This window comes from Anolis sagrei, chromosome X (assembly GCF_037176765.1).
Source record: "Anolis sagrei isolate rAnoSag1 chromosome X, rAnoSag1.mat, whole genome shotgun sequence".
Lineage (NCBI taxonomy): Eukaryota > Metazoa > Chordata > Lepidosauria > Squamata > Dactyloidae > Anolis > Anolis sagrei.
Genome location: NC_090034.1, coordinates 83012954 through 83031669, shown reverse-complemented (window position 1 = coordinate 83031669; position 18716 = coordinate 83012954). Strand labels below are relative to the sequence as shown.

General features: G+C 45.3%; 1 protein-coding gene across 4 annotated transcripts in view; it reads left to right on the top strand.

Moving 5' to 3' along the window:
• The first annotated feature begins 5666 nt into the window (after positions 1–5666).
• PTP4A2 (protein tyrosine phosphatase 4A2) overlaps positions 5667–18716 on the top strand; it is a 47951-nt gene continuing 34901 nt past the window's right edge. Inside the window, exon 1 of one of the 4 annotated variants that reach the window (XM_060784149.2) lies at positions 5667–5791. The gene's annotated coding sequence lies outside the window, so the exon portion shown is untranslated. Of the gene's footprint in view, positions 5792–5867; positions 5888–6023; positions 6178–14968; positions 14991–18716 lie in introns of those variants that run through there. The other 3 variants (XM_060784152.2, XM_060784150.2, XM_060784153.2) reach the window with 3 other exon arrangements.

The window sequence follows — 18716 nt, the reverse complement described above, 5'->3', positions numbered from 1 at the left end:
GGTGGTCTTTGCTTCTTCCAGCACACTGACGTTTGTCCGCTTGTCTTCCCAGGAGATTTGCAGGATTTTCCGGAGGCAGCGCTGATGGAAACGTTCCAGGAGCTGCATGTGACGTCTGTAGACAGTCCACGTCTCACAGGCGTAGAGCAGGGTTGGGAGGACAATAGCTTTATAGACAAGCACCTTGGTCTCCCTACGGATGACCCGGTCCTCAAACACTCTCTGCTTCATTCTGGAAAATGCTGCACTTGCAGAGCTCAGGCGGTGTTGTATTTCAGCGTCAATGTTGACTTTGGTGGAGAGGTGGCTGCCAAGGTAGCGGAAATGGTCCACATTTTCTAATGTTACACCATTAAGCTGTATCTCTGGCATTGGAGAGGGATTGGCTGGTGACTGCTGGAACAGCACCTTGGTTTTCTCAATGTTCAGTGACAGCCCAAGCTTCTCATATGCTTCTGCAAAGGTGTTTAGAGTGGCTTGTAGATCTTCTTCTGAATGCGCACAGACGACATTGTCATCAGCATACTGGAGTTCTATAACAGCTGTTGTTGTAACCTTGGTTTTGGCTTTCAGTCTGCTGAGGTTGAATAACTTGCCATCTGTCCGATAGATTATTTCCACTCCGGTGGGAAGCTTCCCATCAACAAGGTGAAGTATCATAGCGATGAAGATGGAGAATAGAGTTGGGGCAATAACACATCCCTGTTTGACACCCGATTCCACTTTAAATGGGTCACTTTGGGAGCCACTGCTGTCCAAAACTGTTGCCATCATGTCATCGTGGAGGAGCCGCAGGATGTTCACAAATTTGTTTGGGCACCCGATTTTGTGGAGGATGGTCCAGAGAGCGCTGCGATTCACTGTGTCGAATGCCTTTGCAAGGTCGATGAATGCCATGTAGAGAGGTTGGTTTTGTTCCCTGCATTTTTCTTGGAGCTGTCGTGCAGTGAAGATCATGTCCACTGTTCCTCTGGAGGGGCGGAAGCCATTCTGAGATTCTGGGAGGGTGTCTTCTGAGAGGGGCAGAAGGCGGTTTGCAAGGATTCTTGTGAGGATTTTCCCAGTGGAGGTTAGAAGGGAGATACCTCGATAGTTTCCGCAGTCTGTTCTTTCCCCTTTTTTTAAGAGGGTGATGATGGTAGCGTCCTTGAAATCTGCTGGGATTTTCTCTGTCACCCACACTTTTTCTATGAGCTGGTGGAGTTGGTGTGTCAGCTCAGGTCCTCCCTCTTTAAAGATTTCAGCAGGGATCCCATCTGGTCCACTGGCTTTGTTATTCTTCTGTTGGCTGATGGCATTGCTGACTTCTTCCAAATTAGGCAGTGCTGCAAGCTCATCCCTGGTTTGTTGTTGTGGGATTTGTGAGAGGACCTCTTCAGCCACATTGGAGCTGCGGTTCAGGAGGCTTTGGTAGTGTTCTTTCCAACGTAGTGCAATTGAGTTTTGGTCCTTCAGGAATTTGGTTCCATCTGATGAGCGTAGAGGCTGTATGCCATGGTTTCTTGGTCCGTAGATGATCTTTGTGGCTTTGAAAAATCCCTGAGCATTATGGGTATCTGCCAGGTGTTGGATTTCTTCGGCCTTCTTTGTCCACCAGATGTTCTTGAGTTCTCTTGTCCTTCTTTGGACCTCAGCTTTTGCACTGGCATAGATCTTTTTCTTAGCAGCACAGTTGATGTCTCTCTGCCATGCTTGGAAGGCTTTCCTTTTCTTGTCAATTAGCTGCTGGATCTCGATGTCATTTTCATCAAACCAGTCTTGATGTTTCTTGGCTTGGTATCCAATAGCTTCTTCGCAGGCTTAGATGATGGAGGTCTTCAGTTTGTTCCAATGTTCCTCCACATTTTCGGGGTGTACTGTGGGTAGATGGTCCTTGAGTGCTGTTTGGAGATGGGCTCGTCTGGAGGGCTCCTGAAGGGCTTGGGTGTTCATTTTGCGCCTTGTCTTCCTTCCTTGGAGTCTGCGCTTGGGAGCGATCTTGATAGCCATCGAGGATCGAATTAACCTGTGGTCAGTCCAGCAGTCGTCAGCACCTGTCATGGCTCTTGTGAGGAGCACGTCACAGCGGTCTCTGGCGCGTGTGATTACATAGTCTAAGAGGTGCCAATGCTTTGACCGGGGGTGCTTCCATGATGTCTTGAACTTGTTTTTCTGGCGGAAGAGTGTGTTGGTGATGACAAGGTTATGCTCTGCACATTTGGTGAGAAGCAGGATGCCGTTTGAGTTGCTGTTTCCAACCCCGTCTTTTCCGATGGTCCCTGGCCACAGGTCGAAGTCTCGCCCGACTCTTGCATTAAAGTCCCCCAGGAGGATGATTTTGTCCTCCTTAGGTATCCCCGATAGGACGGTGTCCAGCTGACAGTAGAATTTCTCCTTGATGTCTTTGTCAGCATCTAGTGTTGGTGCATAGGCACTTATGATGGTTGCCCGTTGGTTTTTGGCAAGATCGATTCGGAGGGTTGAGAGTTGTTCGTTGATGCCAGTGGGTGCTTCGGACAGATGTTTCACCAGATCATTCCTGATGGCAAAGCCAACTCCGTGCATTCTTTGGTCTTTTTCGGGCAGTCCCTTCCAGAAGAAGGTGTAGCCTCCTTTTTCTTCCTTCAGCTGTCCCTCTCCTGCTCTCCGGGTCTCCTGAAGGGCTGCTATGTCGATGTTGAAGCGTCCCAGCTCCCTTGCAACGATGGCAGTTCTGCGTTCGGGGCGTTCACTGCCACTGTTGTCCATCAGAGTCTGTACGTTCCATGTACCGAAGTTCATTTTCCTTTTTTGGCCGCAGGGTGGTGACCCCATTGGACGCGGCAGTCCAGTCAGGGATAAGTGAGGCAGACTATGTTTAGGGCACCTTTTCTAGCTCCCTCCCCATGTGGGGTGAGCAGAGTGGGTCCTCAAAAGGGCTGCTCAGTCGCGGATACAGCTGCCGAACTACTCAACTGCCTCGGACCTTGAGGTAGAACGACTGAGTCCGTACCCACCGCCCATGTGCCAGTCTGTGACTAGGGGCTTCCAGATTTCACAGTCCTGCCCCCGTCGCCACTCGCTGATCGCCATGGGACTTTGGTTGGTTTGTTTTTATTTTCTTTGGAAGACGCCTGTGCGTGGGTTTTTTTAATGTGTGGAGGTCAGTGCACAACCGATCAACACACAGACTTCACAGAGTGAGGTTCCACTGGTGATGTAGTTTAGCACAATGACCGTGGCTTCTCAGTCTGTTGCAGCCTTCTTCTGCCTTCGCAGCCATTATAACATGTGCCATGTTATCCTCTGCCTGCTCCGCCGTTGAGGTCTTTGGGTCTTCGGACTGTGCTTGGTCTGGAACCTTCCCCGCGGCCACTCCTGGGAGTGCACGACTCCAGTTGTTGTGCCTACAGGTTCATCGGAACGCGCAAGCCCCCTCACCACGACAAGGTGACAGTCCATCGAGGGGGTAAATCATTAGTATTATATTGCATTACATTGTATTATAATTATTATATAATATAATAATAAATAAATAATAATAAAACTTTATTTGTACCCTGCTACCATCTCCCCAAGGGACTCGGTGCGGCTTACATGAGGCTGAGCCCACAATACAATAATAAAACAATAGCAACAGTAATACAAAACAATAAACTCATATGCAAAAATGAGCAATAAACATTAACAATAACACGACGACGTTTAAAAACCTATGGCTGGGCCAAATGTAATAATAAAAATTTAAAAAATAATGCTGGGCATGACCAGGTGACATATAACTAGGATTGAAGTTTTGGAGAGGGATGAAATGTGCAGACAATCCTACATCACTAATAAAGTGCGTTTAGGGACATATTGCTGGGAGTTTCCTTATTCTGGAAAGGCACACTGAAACAACCACGTTTTCAGGCTCCTCTAAAAACTGCCAGAGTTGGGGCATGCCTGATGTCCTTGGGGAGTGAGTTCCAGATTCGAGGGGCCACCACCGAGAAGGCCCTCTCCCTCGTCCCCACCAATCGTGCCTGCGATGGAGGTGGGAGCGCGAGGTAAAGAGATCGTGTAGGTTCGTACACAGAGATGCGGTCACCCTGGGGCAGCTCCCAAACCGTTTAGGGCTTTGTAGGTAAGCACCTGCACCTTGAATTGGGACCGGAAAATGAATGGCAGCCAATGGAGCTCCTTAAACAGAAGGATTGACCACTCCCTGTAAGGAGCACCAGTTAACAACCTGGCCGCCGCTCGTTGAACCAATGGAAATTTCCGGGCTGTTTTCAAGGGTAGCCCCACGTAGACTGCATTGCAGTAGTCCAATCTGGAGGTGACTAAGGCATGGACCACCCTGGCCAGATCCGCCTTCACGAGGTACGGTCGCAGTTGGTGCACTAGTCTTAATTGTGCAAAGGTCCTCCTGGCCACCACCTGAGCTTCAAGCGTAAGTGATGAGTCTATGTATACATATTATACTAGCTGTCTCCTGCCACGCGTTGCTGTGGCCCAGTCTAGTGATCTGGAAAATAAAGTAATGAGAAAGTGTTGGTTTCTAATATATGTAATTCCTTTATGCTTATGAGTAAACAGTATTTCTTGTAATGTTCGTTTGTGCTACCATCAGAACTCAAAAACCACTGGGGGAATTGACACCAAATTTGGACTCAAGACACCTAACAGTCCAATTTATGTCCTCCACTCAAAAACATTGATTTTGTCATTTGGGAATTGTCGTTGCTGGGATTTATAGTTTACCTACAATCAGAGCATTCTGAACTCCACCAGTGATGGAATTGGGCCACACTTAGCACACAGGGCTCCCGTGACCAACAGAAAAAACTGGAAGGGTTTGGTAGACATTGACCTTGAGTTTGGGAATTGTAGTTCACCCACATCCAGAGAGCACTGTGGACTCAAACAATGATGGATCTGGACCAAACTTGCCCAAATATGAACACAGATGGAGTTTAAGGGAAATAGATCTTGACATTTGGGAGTTGTAGTTGCTGGGATTTATAGTTCACCTACAATCAAAGAGCATTCTGAACTCCACCAATGATTGAATTGAACCAAACATGGCATACAGGACTGTTGGTCATGGAAGTCCTGTGTGCCAAGTTTGGTTCAGTTCCATCATTGGTGGAGTTCAGAATGCTCTTTGATTGTAGGTGAACTATAAATCCCAGCAACTACAACTCCCAAATGACAAAATCAATGTTTTTGAGTGGAGGACATAAATTGGACTGTTAGGTGTCTTGAGTCCAAATTTGGTGTCAATTCCCCCAGTGGTTTTTGAGTTCTGATGGTAGCACAAAAACATTACATTTTTATTTATATAGAAGATTACATTACATTACATTATTAGAATAGCACAGGAGACAAGGTGGAACTGTCTTCTGCCCCCCTCTCTCTTCACTCTGGCCCAGATGAGGGGAAAAAGGTGAGGGGGAAAAAAGAAAACGAAGGAAAGAGAAATGGAAGTAAGTAGAGGGGCGAAGGTGTGTGATGGAAAGCAAGGGAAGAGAGAAATAAAGGAAGGAAAGAGAGACGTGGCAAAGAGACACAAAACTTGGGCCACACTTCAGTTCTTGACAGCGTGCGCTTCCCTTTAAGAGCGGAATGTACCACTCTCTCTTTAGGAAGGGGGGGTAGAAAGGGACGATAAGGAGGAAGAACGGCTTGCGTCACAAAACGGGGGCGGGGCCGGCGAGACCATTCCCAAAGGGGAGGGAAAAGAGTCGTCAAAGGGGCGGGCTGTGCGCGTCAGCCTATGGCGAATGGAGAAGGAGGAGGAAGGGGAAGAAGGAGAAGAACAGAAAGGCGAAAGCGTCGGTGAGATGAGGTGAGAAGAACGGCGGGGCGTACCATTCGGGGAGTTTGGGGGAAAGGGTGAGCGGAGAAGGAAGGGGTGAAGGGAGTCTGCAAGCGGAGGAAGAAGGTGGGGTCCTCCGCGTCGAGCGCGCCTGCGCGGTGGGGGGAAAAGAGGCGGGAGAATCACCCCCCGGCGGGGCTCTTGATTGGTGGGCGGCCCCCTGCCCGTCTTCTGCGCCGAGCGGGGAATGTGCGTGTTTGCGTCACCACCGCCTCGTCGACTGCCAGTCAAGGCCGGTTCTGGGAGGCTGCCTCTGCTTCTTCCCTCAGTCGCCTCCGCTTTCCTGCCCAGGGAGAGGGGCTTCCCCGCCCGGGCCTCGAGGGAAGGAAGCAGGCAGGCCGCAGCCGATGCTCCTGGTGGGTGAGAGGAAGGCGGAGGGCGGGCGAGCGAGGCCTCCGTTTGCCGCCTGAGGGAGAGAGCGTAGCATGCAGGGCCTCACAGGTTGCCAGCCTGTGTGTTGGTTTTGGTATTGGGTTGTTGTAGGTTTTTTCGGGCTATAAAACAAAGCAAAAGGTGAGGACAGCAGCTGACCTTCTATTTACAGTCAGAATCCTATTTTCCTGGTTCTTTGTATTGTCGAAGGCTTTCATGGCCAGAATCACTGGGTTGTTGTAGGTTTTTTCGGGCTGTATGGTCATGTTCTACAGGCATTCTCTCCTGACGTTTCGCCTGCATCTATGGCAAGCATCCTCAGAGGTAGTGAGGTCTGTTGGAAGTAGGAAAAAGGGTTTATATATCTGTGGAATGACCAGGGTGGGAGAAAGGACTCTTGTCTGCTGTAGCTACGTGTGAATGTTTCAACTACCCACCTTGATTAGCATTTGATGGCCTGGCAGTGCCTGGGGCAATCTTTTGTTTATTTTATTTATTTATTTATCGTGTCATCCGCAACCAGAACATTGTATTACATTTCTAACAGAACAAAACAAACAAACAGATTAAAAAAACACAAATTTTGCAAACTTGGTAGCTGATTAAATGTCCTTTGACCAGTATCTGGCCGCTTGGAGTGCCTCTGGTGTTGCCACAAGAAGGTCCTCCATTGTGCATGTGGCAGGGCTCAGGTTGCATTGCAGCAGGTGGTCAGTGGTTTGCTCTTCTCCACACTTACATGTCGTGGATTCCACTTTGTAGCCCCATTTCTTAAGATTAGCTCTGCATCTCGTGGTGCCAGAGCGCAGTCTGTTCAGCGCCTGCCAAGTCGCCCAGCCTTGGGGAGTCTCTCATCTGGTATCACCCATGGATTGAGGTGCTGGGTTTGAGCCTGCCACTTTTGAACTCTCGCTTGCTGAGGTGTTCCAGCGAGTGTCTCTGTAGATCTAAGAAAACTATTTCTAGATTTAAGTCATTGACATGCTGGCTGATACCCAAACAAGGGATGAGCTGGAGATGTCTCTGCCTTGGTCCTTTCACTATTGGATGCAACTTCCCAGCGGATGTCAGGTGGTGCAATACCGGTTAATCTTTTGTTGAGAGGTGATTAGATGTCCCTGATTGTTTTTCCTTTGTTGTTTTGCTGTTTTTTTAAATACTGGTAGCCAGATATTGTTCATTTTCATGGTCTCTTCCTTTCTGTTGAAATTGTCCACATGCTTGTGGATTTCAATGGCTTCTCTGTGTAGTCTGACATGGTGGTTGTTAGATTGGTCCAACATTTCTGTGTTCTCAACTAATATGCTGTGTCCAGGCTGGTTCATCAGGTGCTCTGCTATGGCTGACTTCTCTGGTTGTGCCTTTCATGTTCCTTGATTTGTGTTTGGGCAATGCTGCATTTGGTGGTCCCTATGTAGACTTGTCCACAGCTGCATGGTACACGGTAGACTCCTGCAGAAGCGAGAGGATCCCTCTTGTCCTTGGCTGAACGTAGCATTTGTTGGATTTTCTTGGTGGGTCTGTAGATAGTTTGTATGTTGTGTTTCCTCATCAGCTTCCCTATGCGGTCAGTGGTTCCCTTGATGTATGGCAAGAACACTTTTCCTCTGGGTGGATCTTTGTCCTTACTCTCATGGCTTGTTCTTGGTCTTGCAGCTCTTCTGATGTCTGAGGTGGAGTATCCATTGGCCTGGAGAGCCCAGTTGAGGTGGTTCAGTTCATCTTGGAGGAGGTGGGGTTCGCAGATTCTTTTTGCACGGTCTTCCAAGGCTTTAATGGTGCTTCTTTTTTGACTTGGGTGATGCTTGGAGTTTTTATGTAGATATCTATCTCTGTGTGTGGGTTTTCTGTAAATGGTGTGACCCAATTGTTGATCTGGTTTACAGATGACTAGGACATCTAGAAAATGCAGTCTTCCTTCATTTTCTTTTTCCATGGTGAATTGGATGTTTGGGTAGATGCTGTTAAGATGGTCCAGGAACCTGTTTAGTTCTTGTTCTCCATGGCATGTTTTGGTATTGTTTTGTGTGTGTGAGGGCCTCAATGTTACCCTTCCCTGTCAGTGTCTCAGGGCCCTTCAACACAGCCATATAACCTAGGCCCTTTCCACACAGCTGAATAAAATCCCACATTTTCAGCTTTGAACTGGAATATATGCCAGTGTGGACTCAGATATTGCTGATATTGTGGGAATTTTTTTGCCTTGATATTCTAGCTTATATGGCTGTATGGAAGGGCCTTGAGTCCACACTTCTATATATTCCAGTTGTTATTTATTTATTTATTTATTTATTTCAGGAGCGACTTGAGGAACTGTAAGACTCTTCTGGTGTGAGAGAATTGGCAGTCTGCAAGGCTGTTGCCCAGGCAAAGTCTGGACGTTTGATGTTTTACCATCCTGGTGGGAGGCTTGTCTCCTGTCCCCACATGGGGAGCTGGAGCTGACAGAGGGAGCTCAACCCACTCTCCCTGGATTCAGTCAGCAGTCCTACCAGCAAAGGGTTTAACCCATTGGGCCACCAGGGGCTCCCAGTGCTTACTCTACTGGTCATTAATGGGGATTCTGGGAAACATGGTCAACAAAGCAACTATTCCAAGCTTTGCCTTCATGTCCCCACATGGGGAGCTGGAGCTGACAGAGGGAGCTCAACCTGCTCTCCCTAGATTCAGTCAGCAGTCCTGCCAGCAAAGGGTTTAACCCATTGCACCACCAGGGGCTCCCAGTGCTGACTCTACTAGTCAGCACTGGGGATTCTGGGAAACATGGTCAAAAAAGCAACTTTTCCAAGCTTTGCTCTCATTAAATGCAGCCATCTACAAATGGCAGGCATTTGTCACTGTGCAGATACATAATTTTCAATGAATGACCAATTTTTTTAGCTGACTTCCTCATCTTGCGAACAGAAACATGGTAAGAAGGAAGACTTTAATTTCCCATCTGGACCCAGAATTGTACCACACATTTCTTACCAAAGGCACACGCCAGGTGACTAACTGTGGCAGTGATATGGCTTCTAATGACTGCGAGGCCGTTTCTCTTGATGATAGGGCGTAAATATTCATGTCAGAAAGGCAAGACAGTTGATGCCAAGCAGAACTCCACGAAATCTGGACAAAACTTCAGGTTGCTCACTGTTTTGACATTGTGGTGCTCTCTCTACAACCCAGGTCTTTCACAACAGTACAGTTGTGTGGTCAGACTAGGGAAAGAGTATGAGTATTACTGGAAGGTTTAAGGCAATGCTTTCTCTTCACACAGGTGAAGATATGATAGAGCAGGCATGGACAAACTTATATAAACTTATATATTCCAGTTCAAAGCAGGTAATGTGGGATTTTATGCAGCTGTGTTGAAGGGGCCTTAGTATCATGGGGAAAGGTGTTTCCACTGAAGCTTTATTGCCAATCTTTGTTTCCACAACAAGCCTTTTTTTCAAAATCCAAAATTTCTGGGAGTCAGGGGGAATCTTAGGGGGTCAGATTGAGTGGAGAAAGAAGAAATTCCTAAAAGCGCAACTTCAAAAATTAAGCAAATCCAGCACTTTTTACTTGGGCTGGGCAGGCTAAAGTGGGAGAGATTATGGAAAAACCATGGCTGAACTCTTTCTGTTTTCTCTCATGCCTATGAGGTTTTGAAGTCGGGGAAGAAGACAGGCTTTCAGTGTGTGATGAGAAGTGCAGGGACGAGTTGTTTAGGCTGGGAATTGTGGGGAAATGGCAGCCTTTCTGACATTCCTGGATAGCAGCCCCCATCAGCTCTAACCAGCAGAGCTAGTAGTGGAAAATACTGGGAGTTGCAGGGGGTACTATTGTTTTCTGTTGCTCCAGAGACTAAGACACAATGGCGCTATGGATTCAAATACAGGAGCCCCCCGGTGGTGCAATGGGTTAAACTAGGCATGGACAAACCTCAGTCCTCCTGGTGTTTTGGACTTCAACTCCCACAATTTCTAACAGCCTTGTGCCAGCAGGACTGCTGACCAAAAGGTCCGCGGTTCAAATCTGGGGAGTGGGGTGAGCTCCTGTCTCTCAGCTCCAGTTTCCCATGCGGGAACATGAGAGTAGCCTCCCACAGGATGGTAAAACAGCTGGGCATCCCCTGGGCAACATTCTTGCAGACGGCCAATTCTCTCAAACCAGAAGCGACTTGCAGTTTTTCAAGACGTTCCTGACATGAAAAAATATGGATTCAAATTGCAGGAGCAGAGATTTCACTTCAACATTAGGAAGAACTTCCTGACCATAAGAAAAGGGGTTTAACAGTGGAATATGTTGCTTTAGTGTCCTATGGAGTCTCCTTCTGTAAAGGCTTTTAAGCAGAGACTGGACAGTTATCTGACAGGAGTTCTTTGCTTGTGCCTTCCTGCCTAGCAGAAGAAGGTTGGACTGGTTGTGGTCTCTTTTCCATCTCTGAGGCTGTGAACATTGTCTAAAGGGGCCATGTGCCTGGTCTAAGGTGATGGGGTTGACAGAGCACCATGAACAGCAGACAGGGTGTGGTAGTGGATGGGTTTATGTATGTGGGTGGGTGGGATGTTGATGGGCAGAAACGCGAATGAATGAGGGGCATACCCCGTAGGACGGCATTGGAGAAATTGGGGAGGACAGATGAAAGGGAAATCTAGTGAGGGCTAGAATTGTCGCCTTAAGTAGTGGTGGTTGACCTAACTTAGAGGTAATGCAGAAGAGGTGGGGTTGCTTTGGCGAGTGAGTGATAAGAACATGTAGCTTGGAACAGGAGGTTAGGGGGAGTGTTGCTAAGCTTGGTAAGGATAGATAATGGCATTGGGCAGTGTTGGAGGAAGCTTGAAGAGGGTGATGCTGAAAGACACTTAGTTGGACTTGGAAGTGGCATTGGTCCTTCAGGGAAGCCCCAAGACTAGAAGCAAAACGGTGAGAATGAGCTACAAAGAGTCCTTTTAATGACTAACAGCTGTGCCATGGTATAAACATTTGTGGATTATAGTCAGTTTCATCAGGTTGGTGAACTATTACCTAGAATTTCAAGTACAGGCAGTACCCAAGTTACCAACAAGATAGGTTCCATGGGTTTGTTCTTAAGATAAATTTATTTGTAAGTCAGAACAGGTACATTTTTAAGTGTAACTCTAGCCTGCCTCTCTCTCTCTCTCTCTCTCTGTGTGTGTGTGTGTGTGCTCTGGATAGCGTAGGGAATGGTTAACACCCCTGTGACATTTGTTTTTCTGCCTGTGGCCCTGTTCAGAAGATTTCACCTCACTTTCTTTCCTTGTGATCATTGGATTTTGGAAAAATTGGTTTGTTGTGGAAACAAGGATTGGCGAGGAAGCTTCAGTGGAGACCCCTTTCCCCCATGATACTAACTCTTCCAGGAGTGGATTCCCTCCCGAGGGGTAGATTTCTCACTTCTTGATGTCTCATCCCTGTTCTTAACCAAGAGTTGTTTGTAAGTCGGATGTTTGTAACTTTACGGCTACCTGTATATGTGCCTACAGGATGTGTGTGTGTGGAATTGTAGGCAATTAAGTGGCGGGGAATTGCATGTAAGGAGGACTGAGAGACGAGCCAATTAACACATGTAGTATCCCAGTTAGGATCTCTGGAAACAGTCCAGGATGTCAGTTCACCTCTGCTTTGTTTTAATCTCCATTTGAAGTTTCTTTCCTCCACAATGGCCACTTCAAAGTCAGAGACAGTGTCATAGAAGACACATGCTTTCTCACTGCTTTTTCTGATGTGTAGCAGGTTCTGCAGTGGTCAGATATGGCAACCCCTCTGCAAAAACAAGGCTAGAAATTTGATATCAGGTAGAGAGGAAAGCTTTTTCCTCACAAGGAAGGCGCTAAGTTAGAAATCAATAAAAACATAGAAAAGGTCAAAACATATTATGCAAGCATTCAAGTTTTCCATCAGAGAAGAGATTTAGGCAAAATTAGATAGGAAAGTGAAGGCTGATGTTTTCAAACTTGGTGCCTACAGTTGGTTACTGCATGGGGACAGAAAGTAGAGGAAACTATGCACATTCAATTTAGGCCCTATCAGGATCTGAGATGATTTACACTACCTGGAAATCTCTTTTGGCTACTAAAAAGGAAAAAAAATGGCAAGCCCCATTTTGAAAATATACATTCTAGCTGTTACTCACACTCTGATCTGTATAGCGGTTTCTTATCACAGCTTCTATGTTGGCTTGCTAGTTCCCAGATGTTCGTTATCAGCAGCACCATTTGTGAGTGGCCACTTGTCAGTAACACTGTTGTTCTTTTCAATTCATTCTGCATGAAAATACTCATGAACTTTACTGTTTATCACCACGACCTGTAGCGTATGTGTGTCAGAAGTTCTAGATAAGACTTCATACATTTGATGAAGTGAACAGCATTTCATGAAAAGTTGAGGCATAGATTTCTTGGTTGCCTTTGTAGCAACAGACAGCCCAGTCATTGCTTTGGAAATTAATGCCAGCGCAAATGGAAATGATGGATAATGAAAATACTTTATAATGGAAATATTTATGTATTATGTGGAGAAAGTTTTATTTTTGTCTCCCAAGAATTTGTGAAACAATCCCTTTAGCAAATCTGGTAGAGGTGTGTTGTGATGTTGTGTTTGTTTGCTCAGTAGCATTAGGAAAAAGATTTGGTTTAGATGCTACAGTAGCGATTTTATAGGCTTATCAAGGAATAGTGTAGGTAGCTATGCCAGAAGGGAACAGGAAACCCAAGAATGGGGAAATACTACCAGTCTTTGGAGCAGTAGGGAGTTACTTATAGGATAAGACTACAGAGGGTGAATCGCCTCAGATTTCCTTGCACTTGCATGCAGAAAGCCAGCAGCAAAGATCTAACCAAGGGAAGTATGGAGGAAGTAGGATTATACTGAAGGATTTCGTATGAGGAAACCTACAGGTCTCTTGGAAGATGAAGGGAGAATAAAGATGACTACAAAGCCAGTAGTAGAAAAGATGTACAGGCAGTCCCCGAGTTACAAACATCTGATTTACAAATGACTCAGTTACAAATGGGGTTGAGACAATGGGAAATGAGAGAAATCTACCCCTTGGAATAGAAATCTACTCCTGGAAGAGTTATTATCATGGGGAAAAGGGGGCTCCACTGAAGCTTTATCCCCAATCCTTGTTTCAACAAGAAGCCAAATTTTAAGCAATCCAATTATCATAGGGACAAAATGTGAGGTATAATATTCTGAACAGGGGCACAGATAGCAAAACAAGCACCACAGGGGCGTTTTCTCTGTGCTCCCAAAGCATATGGCTGGAGTTACACTTAAAATGTACTTGTTCTGACTTACAAACAAATTCGACTTGAGAACAAACCTACAGAACCTATCTTGTTTGTAACTTGGAGACTGCCTATAAATGGAAATACCTGTAGCTGGAGGAATTAAATTGGAAGCACAGAAGGGGGGTTATGGCAGGACTGTATAGGTGATGAAGCCTTTCCAAGTGAAGAACAGCTCTGGAGTACCAAAGAACATTGGAAGCCAGTGTAGCAAGATTGTGTAATAGAAGGTAAGCCCTGGGGCATAAGATGCTGGGAATTCAGTGGAAGGGCATAGGTGTATGTGTGCCATAGGTGAGTACGTTCAGGTAATTCTGTTGAATGGCCAACACCTAGAGTTGCAAATACAGGTGTGGAAGTACAGCAGGCCAGGTGGTAAAGGACCAAGCAGTTACAAGGAAGCGAATTGTGGTGACAGAGAGGTAGAATTCAGTGTGTACAGGGGTTTGTAACATGACAGCAGAGATTTGAATTCCCTTGCTAGATCCTCTGTTTAATTGGATCAGTTTTTCACAAAGCCCTTTTCCTTGGGTGTCTGGTTCTCATTTCCAGTACCCAGAAACAGTTCGGCACCCTGGCTCTTGCGTGATTAGAAAAAAAACACCTTCTTGTTCTTGAATGAATAGAGCAGGTTGTGACTCAGAATTGCAGTAGTAAGGAAGATGAAGCACCTCCCTCTGTGACTCAAAGCACAGACATGTTATCTTTGGTCAGCTCTCCATGGGACCAGCTTGCTTCTCTGGGGCTGGAAGAAGGAGAAGCCAGTTAAAACACATAGGTTTGTTCTTCTTTGGGGGAAGGTTCAAGGGCCTGTTCTCATTGAAGTGTTTAAAGTGGGTTTCACATAAGAATCAGACTGTCGTTCATTTGGGTGGTGCAAGGAATAATCAAGATTGTCTTGCTTGGCTCTGCTTGATTTATTTTTTTCTCGTGGCTGAGTGAGGCTGTTTTGACCAGATCTTTGTCACTGTGCAGTCCAGTAGGGCCCTGCCCTAGGGTTTATGATTCTCAGAACAAACTGCTTGTGGTGTCTAGTAATCTTCCTTTATTTGTCAGCCTAGCCTAAGGTCTGAGAGATTTCACAATGCTTCATTGGTTTTAACATCCATACTAACCGTGAAGGTGATATTTCCTTCTTTCCATTGAGTTAGAAAGGTGAGACAGTATTGCAAATAACTGCGTTTTTGTGTGTGTAAGGCAAGTCAAGCGATCTTCTGAGACTCCCAGCAACTTTTTGGTAGCCCATGGCATGTTTTAAACAGCTCGTGGTTGAGACATATAGACATGGCTAAATGACTTGCTGTGGATGCTCAGTGGATAGTTTTCAGTGTGGTGCTCATAAACTGAACAAGCACTTGTTTCATATCAAGCTGAACTGCATGTAATATCTCTGCTGTCCCTGCTGTTGTACTTTGCCCTGCTGTGGAATGCTTTGCTGGTGAAATACTGAGGGGCCTCGGGAGGGAAAGGAGACAGCATTTCAGCAATTCCTGCTTGTAATTTCTTTTAAAGTACAGGTAAGCTTCCTGATTTTTCTGTGTACGTAAGGAGATGAGTCCTTTTTAGGTGCTGTGGTATGTTTTCAGAAATACCTTTAATGTGGAAGCACTTCACTAATGCTTTGTAATAGCTTGGAATAAACATGTTAGTAAAATTCGATCTGATGTGTTTGAAGTAAAGGTTCAGCTTTAATTTTGTTGTAAAAGCATGTCAGATCTGATCCCATGACCCACCTACGAAAAAGTGCTTTTGGAGTAAAGAAAGACCTGCGTGGAAAAGTTTTGAGCACAACACCATTTAAAAAGTTGCTAGGGGCTGTCTTACACTTATTTCCATGGGAGTAAGAAACTCTAGTGCAGTGGTTCTCAACCTGTGGGTCCCCAGATGTTTTGGCCTTCAGTTCCCAGAAATCCTAACAGCTGGTAAACTGGCTGGGATTTCTGGGTGTTGTAGGCCAAAAACATCTGGGGACCCACAGGTTGAGAACCACTGCTTTAGTGAATCTGAAATAAATTAGGATGGTATCAAATAACCTAGTCTGAACTATAGGACCTAGTCTGAACTGTAGGAAAGTATTATATCTTGGACTGCCAGATGCTGATGAAGTAATCAAGTGTCTATTCATTGTGGTTCGCCTATCATCCTGGCTCCTTCTGATACTCAAAATGCTGAACTAAATAAACTTTACTCTGTGTGGTGAATTCAGTGTGGTCTGACATGGAAAGAGCACTTGAAATTGCTTCTCTGTTGTGCCAGACTGGATACAGCACAAAGTTATTAAGCTCAGCATTTTGCCTGTATGTGTGTATCCACGAAGTTGCCATAGGTTGACAGGCGAAATGAAGGCACACACAACTATTTTCTATAAATCCTTGTCTGTATATTCTATATAATCTTTTAAACTCTTATGTTGAGTTTGAACTTTTTTCTCACAGTTCTTTCCAGTGACCTCCTTTCTGGAAATACATTCTGCTCGCTCATCTGGGACAACAAATAATTACTCATTTGGACAAACAGAACTTGTTGACACAGGTCATGGAAGATTGTGGGCGGTGGGTCATCAGGTTGCTCCAGGCTGACATCTGGCTCAAGGCGCGGAATGGATTTTATACTTACAAAAACGGCCCTGTTTCCACCCATATGCCTCTCCCTCAATTGGGCATTGCCGGTACCGGAAGCACACATTTGTATAATTGGAGATATTCAGATGAGAATCCCACAACTTCTCTTTTCATTATTTTAAATTCACTTCCTTTTGACATTCATGTGCATTGCCTTTATTTGCAGACTGTTACATGGCTATTGGTGTCCTCTGTCAGCTGCTTGGTGCACAAACATTGTTTCCATTCTCTTCTATTCGGTACAAAAATAAGTCCTGTACTTCTTGTGGTTTCATCACTTCTCATTTTTATTTAAGAAACAAACCCAGATAATGTGGAGATATAGGAAGTGCCTCTTTGAAAGGGTGCCTCCTGAAGCTGTTCTGTCCCTTTCCCTTCCAGGATTCTACAACTTGTTTCAAATTCAGTTAACACCCCCCCCCCCTATGTTTCTTAAAGCTAAGCACTACTCTGAATGAAAAAAAAAAGCTGGCTATTGCTAGAAATCCTGGCAGATGCTGGAGTTGTTTCTTCATCAATAACTTGCTGAGATGTGACATGATCAGATGATCTCTTAACAACATTCCAAAACCCATGCTCTCATTCCTCAGTGATCCCACCAGCTAAATTTCAAGGAACCAAGAATCATGGGAGTGTTGGCCCATGTTCTATTCTTCTTGCCTTGAGGAAATGAGAAGACTCCTGAGAAAATTTTCATCCCTTTCTTTCTCCAGCATCCTGAGCACATGCAATGTAATGAAGCATGGAATTCAGCTGAAGGAAAAATGAGTTCAGATAAGCTAAACGGCAAGGTGTTGCTTGCACACACTGGAGGTTAATCTTTGATGACTGGCTGACAAATTAGCAGGTTCTGCTTTGTACCCCACTGCCCTGCTCTGTTATTTGGAAAGATGATCTGGTTAACCTTTCCCAAAGTATTTGTCTTCACAGTCCTTGGAAACAGCAGCTGCTGCAGCCTGTCTCACAGCCGCAGAGCCTCCCAGGCAACAAGCTGAAATGTAGGTTCCAATAAGTCTTTAAGGGCAGGAAGGGTTGGGTAAGACTTCCTTCTCAGTAAGAAACTCATCTGGACAATGAGAGGATAATGGTGTAGGTGGCTCTCACAAAAGCATGCAAAAGAGTGTGATTCTCCTGAAGTGATCCTGGCTCAACCCTCTTTCTGTTTCAAAATGCATGGCCAATCCTTGGACCTTTGGCAAGTTATTTTAGCTGAGCCTGATATACCAGGCAGAACTGTGCAATAATGTTTTATTGAGACCAGAAGCCTGGCAAATAAGGTTTGGGCTCATGCAGCCGCTCTCTTGCTTTTCTGAAATCTGTCAGTGCTTTTCTGCCCAATCATATCAGCTCTCGCTTGTCCAAAATCTGTGGGGCAACTTCCTTGAGTCCTCTGTCCACACTCATTTGCTGAATATTGCCTTGCTCTTGGGTGCCTCCCTTTTAGGAAGCTGGAAGGCTCTGGGTTGAGCTGTTTTAAGACTTTTTAAAATAGCTAGCTGTGAAGTGTGGTGATTTAAATACCAGACTAGGGTATTAGGTGACCAGGGTTTGAATACCTGTTTGGCCATGGAAATCCACTGGGTGACCTTGGGCAAGTTGCACTCTCTCAGCCTCAGGAAGCCAAGGGCAAGCTCCTAATGAATATATTCTGCTAATTAAACTCTCATTATAGGTTTGCCTTACATAAAAAATACAAGGAGCCAGTCAGTGTGAAATGTACTGAGAATTTAGGACTAAGTCTTTGATTGTAAAGAACGGTACCTCTGAGTTTATATGTGTGAATATTTTTAGCTCAAAGGTACATTTTGTTCATTCATTATTCTCAAGCTGTCTTTGTTTCAGACAACACATGACATGAGTGTTACATCCTAAGACCAGAGTTGTCACTGCCTTCATTTGGCCACCATAATACATATATGAAGATCCTAAATCCTTTTACAGCAAAACCCACTTCTGATTCCACCCTATCTTGTCTAATCTTGGAAGCCAAACAGCATTGGACCTGGTTAGTATTTGGATGGGAAACCAACGAACCCCTAGTTCTATAGGTTATATTTTAGGAGAGAAAACTGGTTCAAAACACCTCTGAGTATTCCTTGCCTAGAAAACCCTGTGAAATTCATTTGGTTGCCACAAGTCTTTGGGTGACCTGAAGACACACATATACACATATGTTCTTGTAAGGAGTGTTGGTTAATACTTCCATTTTGTAGGTGGCAGATGGAATTTATCATTGGTTTTAGAAAGTGTATAATAAATCTAGAACTTAACCCCATGATTTTGTTATCACTTATGAGTGTACTTGTAGCTTTTCTTCGGAAAGGCAAAGCTTCAGAATCTCAACCTCGGTGGGCATCATTGTTGATGTCACTGGGGTTCTTATAGTGCTGGTGGGGTGACAAGGAGCTTCAGTGGCTTTAAATACTTGCAGACACGTATTTCTGGATGAATAGCTTTGTAAGTCTCGTACTTGTTAAAACTGACTTGCTAACCACGTCCTTGTGGGGTGCTGGTTATCTCTCATGGGGATTTCTTGGCAAGATTGTTTGCAGGATATGTGTTTTTGTTTCCCTTGGGCTAAGAGAGAGTGGCCTCCCGAAGATCACCTAGTAAGTTTCCATG